This window comes from Peromyscus maniculatus, chromosome 7, assembly GCF_049852395.1.
Source record: "Peromyscus maniculatus bairdii isolate BWxNUB_F1_BW_parent chromosome 7, HU_Pman_BW_mat_3.1, whole genome shotgun sequence".
In the NCBI taxonomy this organism is placed as follows: domain Eukaryota; kingdom Metazoa; phylum Chordata; class Mammalia; order Rodentia; family Cricetidae; genus Peromyscus; species Peromyscus maniculatus.
Window position 1 is genome coordinate 43,281,578 of NC_134858.1, and position 19,369 is coordinate 43,300,946.

The following is a 19,369-nucleotide window of genomic DNA, read 5'->3' on the forward strand; positions in this document are numbered from 1 at the left end:
TATGGATTTTTGTATATTGATACAAATTTAAGATTATTTCTGTTAGAACATATTGTATATATGCTTCTATCTTGTTTAAGATATTGTACTTATGTAGCTCACTTAAAAATATAAAGTTCTAGTCCTTGAAAGCTATTTAGGATAATAAGAAGTGCAAGTTAGTAGTTAGTCATCTATAACAATCAAAGTTGTGGTCATGTTAAGTATGTTTTCAAGGTGAAACATATTTTAGGTAGATAGATGGTCTTCAAACACTTCAGAGACCTACAGAATATGGCATTTAAGATGTTTTAATGACCTAAGGCTTTTCATGACAGTGAGACACATCTGCTCCTGACAGCATCAATTTACTTTTTTTTTTTTGTTTTTGTTTTTTTTTTAAAGGATGATGGGCATAGAAGAACCTTCATATAGAGTTTGCTTTTATTGTGGCAAAGTTAGCCACCGGGCAAGAAACTGCCTTGCTGCTGACAGTATGCTGTCTAAATTGGACAAGCAAAACACAAAATAAAGTAAATGCCAAGCTTTGCTAAGACAAGATAGGATGGTCCTTCAAAATTCCTGCTTCACAGAAAAGTCTGTCAAATATATATACCAGGTCTGTAGGCTGGACATGGATGCCCCAACATTGCAGAGGAAACTTGGGTGATTGTCCAGGCAGCCAGCTGTCTTTTTCATCTGTATAGTTTGGGAAGTTGTTTGCTCTGCACTTCCTGTTCACTCAGGTCATAGTATATTCTTCTTGGGTCTCTGATGGTGTTGAAGAATAGATAGTTATAGTGTTACAGTTTTCCTTGTTATAAAATTCAGAGGAAAGAAAACCTACAAAGGAGATGTAAAGTTTATAAGGTTGAGAAACATAAATGTTTAAGTTGTTTAGCTAAGAAAATGTTTTAAGTTCTAAAAAGATATATTTAGGATGATATACAAGTTATGATAGAAAGTGAATTAGGTACAAAACTTTGGACTCACCAAGATAGGATAGATAATGGAGTATTGTCTCTGAATTTGCCAAATGCAAATGGACTGAACATTGTGCATGTAATTCTTACATGATACTTGTTCTTATTGTACAGTTTTACTTTGTTAAACTTAAAACCTTTCATTTTTATTTAGACAACACCTGATAATTGTTCTTTTTTTTTTTTTTTTTTTTTTTGAGACAGGGTTTCTCTGTGTAGCTTTGCACCTTTCCTGGGATAATTGTTCTTATTATATATAGTTTTACTGTGTTAGAGTTAGACAAAAGGGAAAATGTTGTAGGAGATTTGTTCTCACTGACATTCAGAGACTACCAATAAAGTTAAACCTTGAATCAGGGGGCCGAGTCAGCATTCAGCTGACCAGAATTAGCCATAGAGGTTTTGGAGGACTGAGATAGGAGGGCACAGGAAGTAGTAGGGAGGGCTTAGAAAGATGTGTGATATTTTCAATCTGGAAATGTGGAGAGGCAGGGTCAGCTGATTATTCCTCTGTCCTCTTTGGATCTATCATGTTTCTATCCCAATATTTGACTCCCAAGCTTTATATAATAATAGAACAATATAAATAAATAATCACTTCATTGGGCACTTCACTTTGTTGTTTGTTTTGTTTTTTAATTTTAATTTTTTATTTTCTTTCGGGGGAAGTTACAAGGATGGAGTGTAGATATAGAAGGACTGGGAAATTAGTGGGATTGGGGTACATGATGTGAAATTCCCAAAGAATCAATAAAATGATTATGAAAAAAAAAAAGCATTGAAAACAAAAGCTGGGCATGGCGACTTGTTTGTCATCCCAGAATTTGGGAAATGGAGGCAGGAAGATCAGGAGTTCAAATCCAGTTTCAGTACCCTCTCTAAAGAAAAAAAAGTTAGCACTCTACCTCCAAGGAATGAGTGAAACCCTTCCCTGACCCTGGACCCTGGTGGGAGCTTAATTCAGGCTTCTCACAGCGGCTGTGCAGTCCTTAGAGTTCTGTTACTTCTGCAAGAAGATTATACCTGTAAATCTCCACAGCCAGCATCCTGGCACCCCAGTATTCAGGAGGCTGAGGCAGGGGCATCAGGAAGGAGTTCAAGGTCATCATCAGATTCATAGTGAGCTGGAGGCCAATGTGGGTTACATAAGACTCAGTCTCAAAAGAAGAAGAAGAAATTGATTACGTATATAATCTGTATTTGTGAGATGGAAAATTCTGCAAATTAAAGTGTGGCCATTGGAGCCAGAAGCTGCTGTTTTTGTTCTCTCCACCACTCTTGCTCATCTGGTCCTCTGAAAACCCGAGGGGTTAGGGTTTTCAGTTGGTAGAGTGCCCTGTGTTCAATCCCAAGCACCATATAAACCAGACACTGTGTGTGCCTATAATCCCATCACTTGGGAGATGTAGGCAGGAAGATCAGAAGTTCATGGTTTCTTGGGAGTTGGAGGTCGGCCTGGGGCTACATGAAACCCTGTCTTAAAACAAACAAACAAAACAAAAGAAGTCAAAACAGGTCATTAATGGGAAAGCTGGTAAATTTAAGTAAGGCCTACACTTTAGTTCATAGAAACTGCCAGTGTTCCATCTCTCAGTTTGGTAATGTCTGGTAGTTACATAAGATCTTAAGATCAGAGGCACTGGGTAGACTGTCTCTACCAGATATCGAACTCTAAAATTGCCCTCTACCCCAACAAAAGAAAAGACCTTTAGGGATAGGAAGATAGCTCAGTGATAAAGGCACTTGCTGCCAAGTCTGATGACTCGAGTTCGGTCCCCAGGTCCCACATGGCAGAGGGAAAGAGCTGACTCCTGCAAGTTGTCCTCGGACCTCCAAAAACACACCTCCATAGACACATCTCCATAGACACCCTCCATAGACACACCTCCATAGACATCCTTCATAGACACACCTCCATAGACACCCTCCATAGACACCCTTCATAGACACACCTCCATAGACACACCTCTATAGACACACCTCCATAGACACACCTCCATAGACACCCTTCATAGACACCCTCCATAGACACACCTCCATAGACAGACACACCTCCATAGACACCCTTCATAGACACCCTTCATAGACACCCTCCATAGACACACCTCCATAGACACCCTTCATAGACACCCTTCATAGACACCCTCCATAGACACACCTCCATAGACAGACACACCTCCATAGACACACCTCCATAGACACACCTCCATAGACACATCTCCATAGACAGACACACCTCCATAGACACACCTCCATAGACACATCTCCATAGACAGACACACCTCCATAGACACCCTCCATAGACACACACCATGGCATGCATCCACCTGCCTACACACAAAAAGGAAATAAAAATATAATTTTAAAATTTGTTTTAAAAGCCTTAAAAAACACCTCCAAGGAATCCAGGCTCTAGACCCAGGCTTCTGAGGCTCTTCTTCAGGAAGCAAGCCAGCCGCTTGCCTTGGATCCAGGTGGCGGTGAGCGCATTCAGGTCCTAGTCCATCGTCACAGCCCTTTTGTGCAGTGGTCTTCTAGATACACTGGTTCATGTTCTATAACTGCAGTTTTAAAGGTCTCACAGTTTCTCAGGGACAATGTTGTCTTAGACTCAGGTGCTTTACAAATCCTTAATCTGTTTTCCCTCATCACAGAGGAGTTTATTATGTTTTAAAGCAGAGACTGAAATGTAGGAAGAGAATAAAGATTCTGTTCCGGGTAGGCTTTGCGCTTAGTTGGCCTTAATTAAGATGTATAGGGTTTCTGTGCCTTTCTCCAGAGATCCCTAGCTTGTAGCCTGCCTAGCTTGCAGCTGGCTGTCATTCCCTAGGCTGGTCACGAGAGGGCAGTGTGGCATGCCTTTTCTCAGTTGAGGCTCATAGTGTCCTGGTCTGCATACACTTGGGTGTGGTGGTGCATGCTTTTAATCCCAGTGCTTGGAGGACAGAAGCAGGTGGATCTCTTTGCGTTCGAGGCTGGTCCAGTCTACATATGCAGGACAGCTATGTTCCAGGGCTATGTAGAGAGACCCTGTCTCAATTAAAAACAAAAGTGTGTCTTGAGTAGTTCCAAGGATAAGGAGGCTTACCTTCTACCTATACCTTACTTCCCCACTACACCTAAGATCACATTTTCAAGACCGTTACCTAATAGTTAGATTTTGATTGGAATCTTTCTTGGGTTTGGGGGACCTTTCTGTACCTGGAAGACATTTAAAAATTTTATTGTTAGAGCCGGGCGGTGGTGGCGCACGCCTTTAATCCCAGCACTCGGGAGGCAGAGGCAGGCGGATCTCTGTGAGTTCGAGGCCAGCCTGGGCTACCAAGTGAGTTCCAGGAAAGGCGCAAAGCTACACAGAGAAACCCTGTCTCGAAAAACCCAAAAAAAAAAAAAAATTTATTGTTATTGTGAGGTATAATGCGTTTGCATGTATATGGTGTGTGTGTGTGTGTGTGTGTGTGTGTATGTGTGTGTGTGTGTGTGTGTGTGTGTGTGTGTGTGTGTGTATCCGGGTATGGACATGTCATGTATACACATGGAGAGTAGAGGACAACTCTGGGACATCAGGTCTCTCCCTCCGTCCGCCATGGGTTCCAGGGACTAAACTTCGGTTGGCAGGCTTGCTCCGCAAGGCACTTTTGCCCTCTCAGTCATTTCACACATTCTCTCCCTTTTAATACAATTCAGAACCTTTTGTCCTCGACTGCATCCTGTGCCTTCTCCTCTACTCTCAGGTCTAGGCTTAATTTTTTTTTTTTATTTAATTTTGTTTTGTTTGAGACAGGGTTTCACTCTGTGGCTCGGGCTGGCCTTGAGGTCCCAGCAATCCCCCTGCCTCAGTCTCCAAAACACTGGAATTGTGAGTGTGTGCCACCACCACATGGATTTAATCAGTGAACAATACAGGCAGCCACGGAACTGTACATGTGAAAAGGGCAACTCTTACAGTGTGTGCAGTCTATCTCGGTTTAAAAAGGAAGTCAGGAGCAGCCCCTCAGGTGGCTCGAGCAGAATTGTAAGTCATCGGTGGTGCTTTCGTGAGAAGCTCGGATGCTTGTCCATTGCCTCATGGATTAGAGAAATTACTGACCTTTCCTCTCAGGTCTTCTGGAACACATTTGCCCTTCTGGGACACAAGGAACAGCATTCCTTCCCAAAGATGACTCACCCTTACCCTGCAGCCTCGTGAGACGTCACATGCACGGTGGGAAGAATGGCCGCAATTGGTCCCAGAGCTGAGTCTAGGATGAGGAGGGCATCTTAGAAATCTTTGGGGTTGTTTTCTTTGTTTATTTGTTTGCTTGTTTCTCTCTCTCTCTCTCTCTCTCTCTCTCTCTCTCTCTCTCTCTCTCTCTCTCTCTCTCTCTCTCTCTCTCTCTCTTAGACATGGTCTCATGTAGCCCAGGCTATCCTCAAACTCCTTGAGTAGTACAGGGATCCTTCCACCTCCTCCTCCCAAGTGCTATGATTAGAGTTGTGTACCATCATGCCTGGGACATGTGTGACAGGGTCTCACACTACAGCCCAAGCTGGCCTGGAACTTACATCAGTCTTATCTCGGCTGTGTGCTGGGATTACAGCCACGGCTTCCGTGGGGTTTTACCAGAAGTTACTCAGGCAGTCTGGTTTTCCACAGGTTCTGTTTTTGAGGCCGAAATTCTGGAGCTGGCCAGGGAAAAGCAGGCAGAGAGATTATGGGTTCAAGCTGGAGCCGAGTCACGTCTGTCCTTTGACTGACACAGGCCTCGGTTGCTGGTGCAGACTAAGGTACTGTGCCTGGGAACGACCGGTCTCACCCTCATACCTGATGGATTTTCCCTGCTCAGCGGAGGAAGTATTTGTCTCATGCTTGATGCCATTGGCCTTGGACTTGTACAGCTTCACTCTTTGAGTAAACAAGGGCATGTAGGTGAGCCTGGGGTTGACTTGATCCTCAGATGGCACCTGTGAGCCCGGAGCATGGGGAGGGAACAGGACAGTCAGCTGATAAAGGACTAAAGTCCCGTCCTCTGCATATCACAGTCTGAGCTGTTTGTCGTTAAGGAATCACAAGGAATATGATTTTGTTTTGCCTCAGGTAAGAATGGAATCTCTAGGGCTGGAGAGATGGCTCAGTGGTTGAGAACATGTACTGCTTTTGCGGAGGACATGAGTTGGGTCCCCAGCACCCAAGATGAATAGCTCACATAACCATCTCTAACTCCAGCTCCAGGGGACCAGATGTCTCTGGCTTGAGGTCACCTGAATTCAAATGTGTATACCCACATCCAGACACAGACATACACACGTGCATGTAATAACAACAATAATAGTATAATAGACATAAAAATGGAGTCCTTACTGCTCAGTAAGCAGGGTTGGGAACTATTCTTGTTCAAAAATCTCTCTGAAGGCAGGTGAGACATTGGCTCAGTGGGTAAAGTCACCCACTAGGAGGTGGCTCAGTGGTTAAGAGCACTGGCGGCCAGCTCACAACCCTCTGGAACTCCAGTTCCTGGGGATCTGATGCCCTCTTCTGGTCTCCACAGGCACCAGGTACGTTTGTGGTGCACAGAGGTGCATGCAGGCAAAACACCCATACACAGAAAATAAAATAATAATACCAAAAGGGGGTTGCTTGGTTTGGTTTGGTTTTCTAAGATAAACTGCTCTGCAGTTCCTACCAGGGGTTTTTCATGGCTTCCATAGCGCCCTTGGGGCTGAGCCCTCCAGTCTTGGAAGAAGTGCCTGCCGGTCAGGTCTGTTTGGAATTTGACTTGGAGGATTCCAGGTGTGTTGGGGGGGCACTTACTCTTGACTCTTCTCGACAGGAGCTTGAGAGGTGGCAGACAGGACATCTGGGAAAGAAGGGCAGCTTTAACTGTCTTGTGCTTCGGCAGCAGGAAGTGCTCAGAGTCTGGGAGAGCTTGTGGGGTAGGGAAAGCCGTGTTTCTGGATTTCCCAAGATAATGAAAGCGGTGACAGGCTCTATTGTTCCCTGTTCCCTGAAGGAGGGATTGGGACCTTCTGACCTTTTTTTTTCTAAACAGGGTATCATGTAGCTTGAGCAAGTCAATATGTAGCCAAGGATGACCTTGAACTTCTGACCCTCTGCCTTCCACATTCCCAGCACTGAGACTATAGACATGAACCACTACCCCTAGTTTATAAGGTGCTGGAAATCCAACCTGGGGCTTCATGCATGTTAAGGCAGCACTCGGCCAAGTGGGCCACACCCTGCCCTAGTTACCTCTTGACAGGGACACTTGGGCACTTTACCCTGGATGCTGTGGCTTCATCAAACTTGGCAGCTCTCTTTGTCCCCGTAATGGCTATCCCCTGCTTGGCCTGGCTCGGCTCCTGATGTGCGTGGGTCGTGGGCCAGCCAGGTGCCACTTCCCTCGCCACATGCTGTGTGGATTGGCTGCATAGGGAAGAAAAGATTCCACTGGTGGTGACCCCTCCCTCTGAGCTGACCCGGGTGACCTAAGCAGAAGGGCCCCGTGGCACGAGCTTGCCTCCTTGCCTTTCATTGGTGGGTTTGCCTAAATGAAACAATGTATTTTCGGGTACTTTCAAATGAAAATGTCTGTATTGCTTCTCTGGAAAGGAAAATTTAAATTTATTTTATCGGTTTCTTTTTCATATCCCTCTGTTATCATGCTGTGTCTTAGCAGAGAAGATGAGACACCTGCCACCACAGGATAGGACCACAGGGAGCGTACTACAAACCTCCTCGCAGGCAGCTGGGGGCTGCCGCTTAGAGAATGGAGGCTCTGAGAAAAGAAGCTTGGACCTGTATCTGCTGGCAGGGTGTATAGCTTTCTGCGTCACTAGGCTGGTGCATGGGTCACTTTGGGGAGCATGTCACCTCTTCAGCCTACAGCTGTGGGCCATTTGTAAAGCACACAGTAGTGTCTCTGGGTTCAAGCTGGGCTTCCTAACTGGGTAGGGATGAGCGAGAGGGCTTTCTGGGGCCAGAGAGGGCAGGACGAAGATACTTTGTACTTCAGTGAGATTGATAAACCTGGGCCTTCCTATCTTGCATTGGGGACTTTATGTCTTCCATGAATGTGCAGGGGACAGGGATGGCCCTGGATTTAGGACCCCCACTCCCATACCAGTTTGCCCCTTGCTCAAATCTCAGGTGAAGTCAAAAGTCTAAGTTAAAGCTGAGCTCGAGGGAAGTCCAAGATTCACGAAGAACGCGCCTTTTGCTCTGCGGTTTGACAACTGTCTCTCTGAGGTGACAGATGGCAGACTTCTAACATTACCAGACCCTTGGGTAATAGGCTCCTCCCTGCCCGTCTCGCACCACACAGCCCTGCCTCCTGCCGACAGGCTTGCTCTCAGTTCTGGCTACTCACGTGATCCCTTGACCGCTCTTATCTAGACCAGGTGAGAGAACTTGACTCCACACTGGGGCTTGGGTGTTGGTCTGGTCCTGGTTGACGTGCTCCGTGTGGTTCAGATGTCCTCTTGGTGCTATTCTTCTGCCCTGAATGTGACCTGGAAGCGTTATGTATGGAACTGAGGATGGCCTCGACCTTCTGATCTTCTGGCTTCTACCTTGGGATTATGGGTGTGTCTCACCGTGCCTGCTTTATGCAATAATGGAGCTCAAACCCAGGGCTTCATGCATGCTAGTCAGACACTCAATCCATCTCTTCGTTTTGAAAACCTGGCCTGCAGGGCTACCATCAGGCCCAGCCGAAGGAGGAAGGGTGGAAGGAGGAAGGGTGGAAGGAGGAAGGGTGGAAGGTATGAAGCATGACACCTTCCAAAGTGCTCCCGGCCGACTTGTAGCCAGACAAAGCCTGAAGGGCTACTGAGAATCAAGCCTTTGCCCTGCACTGTCCTCCACCCCTGGGATCTGTCTGGGGCACAGGGATGCTCCTGGATAGGACTAAACAAGGTGTCTGGGAACAGAGGGTTCAGACACTGCTTTTCGTCCAATGTCGTTCTCCACTCCCTCTTAGCCCCGCCCCCCATTAATTCTCACCTGGATGGGAGGGCTCGTCCCCGTGTACCACATTGCCCATCTTCCAGGGCTTGAACCATTCTCTGTGGGTCTTGCTGACCGGGACCCATGCAGGCTTGTAGAACTGGTTGTGTATGCTTGAACTCTCTCTCTGCAATGGAGCCTCCTCAAGCAGCTGCAGACGGTATTTAACATCTGTCGGGGCGATTTCCTCCTTTTCCAGCTCCTGGAGAGCAATCCCAGGCTGCTGCTGCTGCTGCTGCTGCTGTGTCTGCTGGGAAGTTCACTTGGTCAGAGGGGTCACTGCTGGGGTTACGTAGGGGAAGTGTGTGTGTGTGTGTGTGTGTGTGTGTGTGTGTGTGTGTCTGTGTGTGTGTGTTTGTGTGTGTGTGTGTGTGAGTATGTGTGTGTGTGTGTGTGTTCTCGGTGTCCTAGAGTAAACACTTGCCAGTGTCAACTGGAAAGTTACTTGTCTGAGCTACCATGTCATTACTTGCAAAATCAGCAAAACAGACCCCTTTCTGGGTTCCTGAGGAGATCTGAACTAAGGACTTAGCATTGTGCTTGGCATATAGTTAAGTGTGTAATAGTCTCTTAAATGGCTGTGATCTTCCTAGATGGTGCTGCCATTGGTGGCATGAGTTGGGGCTTGATTTGAGTACTTAACTTTACCTGAACACCAGGGGCACTGTCCTCAAGCCCCATGGGGACAGCCAGGGGCTGTCTCTGGATGGAATTGGATGAGTCATCAAGCGGGTAGGCTCTTCTGTCCCCAGGAGAGAGAATGTCTAGAGTAGGGAAAAGAACTAAGGACCATCTTAGCTCTCCTACCTATGGGCAGCTTTCTGCTAGCCCTCTCTCACCAAGGCGAGAGGAAGGCATGGGCGTTATGTCCAGACAGGTCCCAGCGTTAATTTATTTGAGACTAGATCAGTGTGAGAACTTGAGGGGAAGGGTTGGAGTGGAATGGGGATGGCTCTCAGCATTTAGGGGTCCATGGCAAAGGCAAAGGCATCTCTCCCTCCCTCCCTCCCATCCTTCCTTCCTCCTTCCCTTTATTATTTTCTTTTGAGAGAGCCTTATGTAGCCAAGAATTACCTACATAGCTAAAGACAGCCTTGAATTTCTGATCTTCCGGCTTCCACCTCCCAAGTGATGGGATTACAGGCACCCACCACCACACCCCATTTACTCAGCAAATGTAACCCAGTGCTTGGTGCACCCTAGGAAATTGCCCTGAAAACTGAGCTACACCCCAAACTGCAAAAGCAGTTGTTCTCAAACATTTCAGGATTGTTTTGTTCTTTCTTCTGGCTTTGAATGTTGTGGCTGTTGGGAATGGGTGACTTACAGTAAAGATGGCTGACAGGGGACCCCCGGAGAGTCAAGGGAGACTCCCTTTCAATAGGCCCGAGGTAGGCACCATGGTGTCCATGTCTCCTAAGGGATAGAAAAGGAGAGTGTCGAGAAACGGAATAACTAGGGAGAGCCACGCAGGCATTTTGCTCCTTGCTTTCATCCAAGTTGCAAGCCTGCACTCCAGGACCTTGAAGAGGCCTTTCTAGCTCCACGGGGACAGAAAGGAGAGATGGGTGTGTGGGCTGATTTTTGTGGTCAGGTATCAGACCAAGTGGAAGGCCATGTGTCTAAGGTTCAAGGGAGACTGGGAAAGGACAGACGGCTTTTAGCTGGTAAAGAAGGGGGCATTTTTGACTGGTGGGTGTCAAGTGGAGTAGGCAGACGACAGGGTGAGTGTGAGAGAATCCAGCAGACCAAGCCGGATGCTTTAGGCGTTTACCTCCAGGATGTGGGCAGCTGCAGTTGTAGTAGGGGCTTGGGAATGAGGGGTCGATGGGGCCTGGACAAAAACCTGTGTCCTACTCTGCCAGCATTAAAGGAAGGGGAGCATACAGTGAGAGGGAAGGAACTCTGGGAATAAAGAAGGGTTGAAGAGGTGGATGTCAGGTAGAGATGGCCAGAGGACAGCCACCCATAGTCACAGAGCATACATGATGGCATTGGCTCTGAGGTTAGTATCTTAGGTTGCCATGGACCTCCTCTATATGTAAAGACCACTGTACTGGCCTAGGGAGAGGAGCAGGAGGCAGCTGCATCCCCAGCAATGACCTGTTACCATCAGCATTTAGGGGAATGGGAGATTGTGGAAATAACTGGACCTTAAGATTGCTGGGTCTTCTCTCTGTTACTAACTCAAGTCCAGCTGTGAGTCTTTGTTGTTCTGTGCATGTGAATATGTATGCATGTGTGTGTGTGTGTATGTGTGTGTGTGTGCATGTGTGTGCATGTGTGTGTGTCTGTGCATGTGACTACGTATGCATGTGTGTGTGTGTGTGTGTGTGTGTGTGTGTGTGTGTACGAAGTGAAGTATGCATGCATATGTGTGTATGTGACTGTCCCCCAGTGTGCATGGGTGGGTGTGAGCATGTGTGTATATGTTGTGAAATATGCATGCATGTGTGTGATTGTCCAGTGTGTGTGTGTGTGTGTGTGTGTGTGTGTGTGTGTGTGTGTGAGGGTGTACAGCATACTTAAGCTCTGACCCCTCAATGCCTTTCTTGTCCTTATTTCCAATCCAGCCCAGCCTGCACACTCACCAGGTGTCCTGAGACAGAAGGTTGAGCTGCATTCTGCCAGCTGTGTAGGTTTGCCCGTGGCTGGCTCCTTTTCAGAACCTGCAATCACAAAATAGGAACCGTGAAGCTGGAAGATGACAGCAGACTCCTGTTCGTCCGCCCTTTCCCACCTATGAAATCTAAAGCATTTCTTCTTTTCGAGCTCCCAGTGTCCCCAGCTGATGCATGGGATCACAGTGTTAATAACACGAGTCGCAGACACAGAGTTGGAGAGGCCTACACTGTGAGTCCTCACACCGACCCAGTGCCTGTTCCTGTGTAGTGCCACCTCCCCCTCCCCCCACATCTGAACACTTCCCACTCTGTCATCCCTCTTGGGACACATGTATATTTCATTCTGGAGCAACACTAGCCATTTTCAATTGTCTTTTCCTGTGGCTTCACCATTTGTCTGAATTATCCGTCCCAAGGCTTATAATAACGGACTAACTCTTTTTTAGCAGCACTTTCCAGCTGAACTAATGCTTTTGTGACTCCATTGTGAGCCAGCAAGGCTGCCAGCTCAGGGGGCCTTGGTCAGAGTATGTTCTGTGTAACCTCCAACTGTGCCAGAGTTTAATCAATGTTTCTAAAACTTAAGTTTTATTTATCATTATTGTGCATGTGTGTATGACGTGGAACATGCACGCCAAGGCACATGTGTGGAGGCCAGAGGGCAGCTTTGTTGAGTTGGCTTTCTCCTTCCACCATTATGTGGGCTCCAGGGTCAAACCTGATCATCAGTCCTTTGCAGCAAATGCCATCGGCCTGGTGATATCACCTGCCCCATATATATATATTTAGAGAACAGGATCTCTCTGTGTAGCCCCCACTGTCTTGGGACTTGCTTTGTAGACCAGGCTCACCTGGAATACACAGAAATCTGCCTGCCTCTGCCTCCCCAGTGCTGGGATTAAAGGCATTTGCCACTATGGCCTGCCTCTCCTGCTCCTAATTTAATCAGTGTTTTTAAAACAAAATTTTATGGTGTGTGTGAGAGTGTGTGTAAGCATATGCATGGTCAGAGGACAGCTTCTGGGAATCAATTCTATGCCTCTACCATGTGGGTCCAGGGCATGGAACTCAGGTTGTCAGGCTTGGCAACAGGGGCCTTCATCTGGCCTTGAACTTGCCAAGGATGACCTTGGACCCCTGATCCCCTTGTTTCTACCCCACGTGCTAAGATTACAGGCAGGAGTCACCGTGCAGGCCAGCACTTAGCTTCTGAGTCACAGTGTGGGAAGTCTCCTTGTGAATTAAAGAGAAAGTGTGACTCAGACACTCTTCAAGCAGCTACCTGGGGGGGGTAGTAGGGGTACCCTGTCAACCAGTTCTACTTAAGAAATTTTCGATGTTCCTGGCACAGGATCTGCTTTCTGACCGAGTCTCCTCTGAGCTTCATGGGACTTTTTATCCCATTTGGAGATGGTGAGGTCCTTGGGCTCATAACCAGCTGGGTGGGAACTCCAGGGGCGGGGCTGGGGCCGGGGGCGGGGCCGGGCTGGGGTGAGGAGACCAGAGTGCATTCAGAGCTTTGCTCTCCAGCTCCTTAGAGGAGGTCTAGTTAGCTAGGATAACCGATGGTCCTGTGTGCCGTGGGTCAGAAAACTGTCATGTTAGCATGTGGAACTTTCCAATCAGATATTTATGGGGTGCCTTTGCCAGACTCAGAGGAAGGGGGCCTGTGGCTTTTTGTGAGAGCAGAGAGGAAGACTCACGACGGCTGACACTGACAGGGACGGCCGAGGTCAGGACTGTCCTGTGGACAACAGATTCCCGATGGAGCCCTTAGGTACTGTGCACATCCAGTGTCCGCAGCCTTCTCCCTAGAGCCTTCCCGGCCTCGTGACTCCCCCATCTCCTCCTGACACTCCCTGGGCTGCACACTGTGGCTGAGCATCACTTCCAGGCCTATACTTCCCCTATCCCTCCTCCCTCTCCTTCCTCGGCCTTTGGCGTCCTGCTCAAATGTCATTTCCTTCCTAGAGAGTCTCCTGGTCCCTCGCTGCTGTCACAGTGGCAGCAGGGGCCTCACTCTCGTGAAGAGCTGGACTCCCGACTCCAGTAAAGGTCTCTGTAGTACAGTGGACTTCATGTTTTCCTCTGCCTGCTGGATTTAGGAGTTTATTAAAGACAGAGGCCACAATCCCCAGCAGCCAGCACAAAACCCGGCCTATTCAAGACATTTAATAAATATTTGTTGAATTCAACTGGAGGCTAGGGTAAGATTTCTTTGTAAGGAAGAACTGGGCAAGAAAGAGCAGGCTGGCAACCTGGGTGTGGTGGCCGATGCTTGTAATCTCTGCAATTTGGGAGGCTGAGGCAGGAGGATCATTAGGAGTTTGAGGCCAGCGGGAAGGGCGGGGGCTAACATTGTGAATTTGAGATCACCCTTCAATACTAGCAAGACTTTCTCAGAACCAACCTACCAACCAACCAACCAACCAACCAGTGGGACGTTGCAGACTTAGAGGCTATTTCATGAATGAATGCAGATGTGGCTGACTGCCTTGGGATTTGGAGATCTTGATTATCTATTTTCTTAGTGATCCCATCCTGCCTGGGGAAAATAAGACTCCATCTTTTCCCCAGCCTAGGGAGTCTTGGGAGGATAGTGACTGGGTGGTCTGGACTGGGGCGCTAGACAGCCGCCCAGGCTAGAGTTATATGCTTGTATAGGCAGGGGGTGCCTTTGGGGACTTCCCATTGTCTGGTCACTGGGGGAAGGGACTCAGAAGAAGGTGGCGGTGCAGGAAACCTGTCTGGTAGAGCTCTATGAAATAGGAGTGTGGCCGCTGTTCCTCAATACTGCAATTCCAGATGACAGAATATGCGGACACTCCCCCAAATCCCACCAGTCTATACATACTTCTGTACTCAGAATCCCTGGCCAAGGTGAGGGAGGGAAAAAGGGTTCCCAGGCACTGATGCAAGACAGAGGGATCCAGGAATCCTGCTGCCTCGGAGTTGGCAGGCCTGGCCGTTCGTTCTTCCACCTTCTCCCTCCTGGGGCTGGAAGGCATGGGGCTTGTGAGATGCCTTCTTTAGTGACTTTGTAGTTTAGCCTAAGGACTCATCTGAGGGAAAGTGGACCAAGAACCAAACAAAAGGAGAGACTCTGCAGGAGGCCAGGAGCCAGGTGCAGGCTCAGGCCGTCCCTTCATAGGGCTGACGCAGGCTGCGCCATGTTGCCACCTGCTGGACACATGTATCAATAGCATGTCGCACCCTGGGGCGCTTCCTGCCCTCCGGCTGCATCAGTCTCAGTCTTTCTGCACTCTTTCTTTCTGCTCTTCTTCAAGTCCCCTCCCTCCTACACAACATCTTCCTTCCCACTTCTCCAAGGCGGGGCTGTCAAGAAGCCTTAGTCCTGGCCCGGGACCGAGGACTCTGAGCTATCTATATCTCTTGTGTTGCTGATGAGAGAGAGAGAGAGAGATGCGCTACCTCTGGTGTCAGAGATCTTAATGCTCAGCCTATCTCTCTGGGTTCTTGAAGGCTTTCTGGGACGCAGAACTTAGCTGTGATTGAAGGCTCCTGAGCCATGTGTGAACCCAGGTACTCCTAAGAGAGAATGCATAGCATTACTAACTACGTGGAGCCCACAGGTGTCAACCGGACCATCTCAAACAAGATGGGATGGAGGGCTCCTGGCCTCTTCATCTAGGCAAGGTGTAGAAGGCAAAGGTGGCCAGCAGAGGCTGCTGCGGCACTAGCTATGGGCCTTGCCACTTCTTTTTTGTTTTTGTTTTTGTTTTTTTGAGACAGGGTTTCTCTGTGTAGTCTTGGTGCCTGTCCTGGAACTCGCTCTGTAGCCCAGGCTGGCCTCGAACTCACAGAGATCCGCCTGGCTCTGCCTCCTGAGTACTGGGATTAAAGATGTGTGCCACCACTGCCCGGCTAAGGGCCTTGCTACTTCTAAAAGCTCCTTTCTCATTCCAGGGTGTGAGGACACAGAAACAGGGCTCTCTCTCCTGGTTAGAGTTGACTAGATACAAACCTGGGCTTCCCTTAGTGCCGATGTACCCAGACCGGTGTCTTGGCTTACCTATGCTTCTCCTACTCTGTCTGGGGCTAAGAGCCTGAGTGCTTCACCTGGATTCCCCCGGGGACATAGTTCACAGCCCCTGGCCTGGCTTCTCACAGCTCCCCTCTCAATCCTGGTTTGGGCTGTGTCTTTCTCAAACCCTGACAGTTCTTATCGCTATCCCTTTGGGTAGATACTAGGCATGTGGGCTTCTAGATTGACCAGCTCTGAGGCCAGTGCCTTCCTGGTGATTTAGCAGGGACCAGTAGGAAGGCAAGTGTACTTAGGGACCTCCTGAGCCAAAGGGGAGCCAAAGAAGGCTGTCTCCTCTGCCTGACCTGACCTACTGACTGCAGGTGGGGACTTCAGAGCCACTTGGAGAAGAAGGGTGTCAGCAAATCGCCAGCCCTCTTTCTTCTCCCCTACCCCCCTTCTGTCAAGACCCTCTTTACTTCTTCCCCTTCTGGGGGACACTCCCTCCCTTGGTCCCCATGTGCAGAGTCGAAAGACCTTGTTCAGTGTCGGGGGCGGGGAGCTTGGTGGCTGAGTTGGAGTGTGGTGTCCAGCTCCTTGGCTGGGATGAGATGGCCTGACTTTGGATTGTTTGCCCAGTGTCTCGGGGAGTCTCTTTCCATCCTGACTCACCTGGATGGCCAGGCCAGCGTTGGGTTTTACAGATCTCAAGCACACCATAGTAAAAAGGGAGATGTTCTAAACAGGCCGAGGGGAGAGCTGCCCTGCTCAAGTAGAGAATTCTGGAGCAGCAATGGGTATCCTGGGTAGCCATAGGGATCACCATGGCAACAGGAGAGGCAATCCAGCAGTTCCAAAGGGAGGCAGTGATGGAGCAGGCCCTCCTCCAGGCTGAGGCTGAATTCCTGGTGTGGTTAGAAGAAGGATCACAAAGAGATCTGTAGACCCACAGCTATCTCTAACTTGGGGGACATGTGGCCTGCCTGCTGCCCCCTGTCACTGGAAATCCCTCCCTCCCTGTTACTCATCCATGAGGCACCCAACTTGGGCAGAGGACCTGTTGGTGTATGGAGAAGTAGGGGGAGAAGAACTGGAGTCAGTCACAGAGAATTGTCGTGCACATTGAAAGACATGCAATGAATGGGTTTTAGGCCGCTCCAGCCCGCTTCTCTACCTGCAGGACTCAGAGCCATCAAAGTTAACCCAGACTAACCAGGGATCAATGGCTGGCCTCTAATGTCCCCTCTAATGTCCCCTCACAAAAAGCAGCCTATTTGGAAGAAAGAAAATAAATGAAAGCACTTTTCTTGATCTCTGGTGCCGCTGAGACCGTGTGGCCCTCCTCCCTCCCTGCCGCCCTCCTCCTCACTCATTACCTCGCTCAATTAGCCACGGCTGGGTTAACCCCTTCAGCATCAGGTTTGGGGAGGGGTGATTACTTATTGCCTTCTCCACAGGCCCTGCTCCCAGCACGGTTCTCAGGAGCGCAGAACGGGCCAAGTCCAGTGCCTGCCAACCTCCTCCGTACCCTCCCTCCCTCCGGCTGCCAAATCTGACTTTGATTAGCGTGTGGAGGGGAAGAAAGCAGGAAAATAGAATATTAAAATCTTAATTCAATTTAAAACACTGTCATTCACAGGCATGCCAAACAGTGAGATGACTAATTATTATGCAAATGAGGCAGATAGAAAAGTGATTAATAATTGCACAAATTAAAAATTATTGTAAACATCCTGTGACGAGCGATAAGTCCGATGGAGGGGCGAGGGCGGTGGGCCGGGGAGGCCATGGAGGAGCGGGCTCCTGCATCCGTTTTTCCTCATTAGGGGGATTTAATTAGCACCCAATGATGGGGCTTGGGCTGCCAGGGTTGGGGGGTATGTGGCCAGCACCCCAGCTGTCTGCTGGATCCTCATTTCCTCTCCAGTTCCTCCTCGCTGCCCTGGGGTCCTCACCGGAGCCAGTTGATCGGGAAGAGGAAGAAAGACTGGCCACCATGAAGGGCAGACACGGTGCAAAGGAAGCCTGCTGCTTTCCTCTGTCTTGACCACCTACCTCCTGTCTTTTACACCCTCTGTCTGAGTCAGGAGGGAAAGCTAAGAGGCTCCTCGACTTAGGAATGGGGGGGATATCCTAGTCCAGCTAGCATGCATTTCCTGTGAAGGGACACAGGGCATCTCCAAGCGCACGTGTGTGTGCGCGCGTGCGTGTGTATGTGTATACATGTGTGCATATATATGCACGTGTGTGGAGGCTGGAGGACAATCTTGGTGTCCACCTCCTTTAAGACTGCATCTTTCATTGGCCTGGAACTTACCAATTAAGCTAGACAGACTGGCTAGCCAGGTCCAAGGATCCTCCTTTTTCTGTCTCTTTTGCAGTGGGATTACATAAATACATCACCATGCTTCGTGTTTTAGGATTCTGGGGATTGAACTCAGGTCCTTGTGTTTATAAGACAAGCTCTTTACTGGTTGAGCCATCCCACCAGTCCAGTTGACTTATTCTTATTAAAAACATTTACCGGGCTGGAGAGATGGTTCAGAGGTTAAGAGCACTGACTGCTCTTCCAGAGGTCCTGAGTTCAATTCCCAGCAACCACATGGTGGCTCACAACCATCTGTAATGAGATCTGGTGCCCTCTTCTGGCCTGCAGTCATACATGCTGTATACATAATAAATAAATAAATCTTTAAAAAAAAACATTTACCTACCAGCCACAGCTTCCTCCTACCAGGGTCTGGTTCCCTGACCTCTGGTAGATGTGGGTGTGACTGTGTGAATGGCTGCTGGTATCAAACGCCTATCTCTGCTCTTCCCTAGAGATCCTGGGCCTTAGGGAAATGGCCCTTGGTGTCCAGAGAAGCCACAGGGAAAATTATGGAGCTCAAGGCCAGGCCCGGAGCAGTGGGGCCCTAAGCTGTTTCCTTGCAGTTGCTAGCCTTCCAGTTTTCCTTCTCTAGGCCCTAGTACTGGCCACTGCTTACGCCTGCCCCCTGCTGGCTGGACTCACCCCGGGGTTCTCATTCGGTTCTTCACTTCTGTCTTGCATCTTCCTGGGCTCTTCTCAGGCAAGTGAGGGCGATGGGATGTGGTATGTGTAGTCTCTGGGACCTTGGCTGAGTTATCTCACCTCTTTGGCTCTGTTCCTTTTTACAGGATTTGGGCTGGGGAGATAAGGCAGTGGTTTGCCTAGCCTGTGCCAAGCCCTTGGTTTGACCTGAAGCACCACAGGTGAATAAATTAAAAAAAAAAAAAATGGGGAAGATTCTACAATGTCATGGGTTTTTTTTGGTCCCTTCTCTTTCCTCATTTTCATCCATCTATTTGCTAAACAGACCCCATTTCTCTGTACCAAGTGCTAGGGGTGCAAGATGTAGATGGTGTCCAGAAGCTTGAAAGCACTGGGAAAGAGAGGGAGGAGCCGCACGTGCTGAGGGCCAGGGGCGAGAGAATGAAAGAAGTCTAGAGATGGTCAAGGGGCCGGAGAAGGCTACATGGGGGGTGGGGAGTAGCAGGGTTGACACTTTATCCTGGGAGAGTCCGGTCCTTTGTCGAGGGACCTGAGCAGAAAAGAAAGGACTTAGTGTTGGAGGAAGGAAGGATTAGAGTTGTTTTAGAAAGCTCACAGCAGCCTCACTGTGAAGACGGGTGAAGCTGGAGGTGGGGTCCCCACACAGAGGCTGTCAGAGCCATCTGCAAGACAGACACCAGCTGTGACCATCAAAGGCGAGAGGACAGGAAAGAAGGCAGGATCTGGCATCTCAGTGATGTGTACGTGAGGGTGTCGGTGACTTCCACCCAGGAGGTGGTA

At 48.9% G+C, this 19,369-nt stretch overlaps 1 pseudogene across 1 annotated transcript; it reads right to left on the reverse strand.

The window, feature by feature from the left end:
* Window positions 1-4,819: 4,819 nt before the first annotated feature.
* On the reverse strand, window positions 4,820-16,353 carry LOC102917334 (uncharacterized; annotated as a pseudogene). Its single transcript, XR_013052729.1, has 11 exons — window positions 16,228-16,353; window positions 11,538-11,615; window positions 10,274-10,362; window positions 9,595-9,710; window positions 8,944-9,193; window positions 8,309-8,450; window positions 7,221-7,365; window positions 6,626-6,799; window positions 5,767-5,906; window positions 5,508-5,627; window positions 4,820-5,203 (listed from the first exon to the last, which is right to left on the reverse strand). The product of XR_013052729.1 is annotated as an uncharacterized LOC102917334 (transcript).
* Window positions 16,354-19,369: the final 3,016 nt, after the last annotated feature.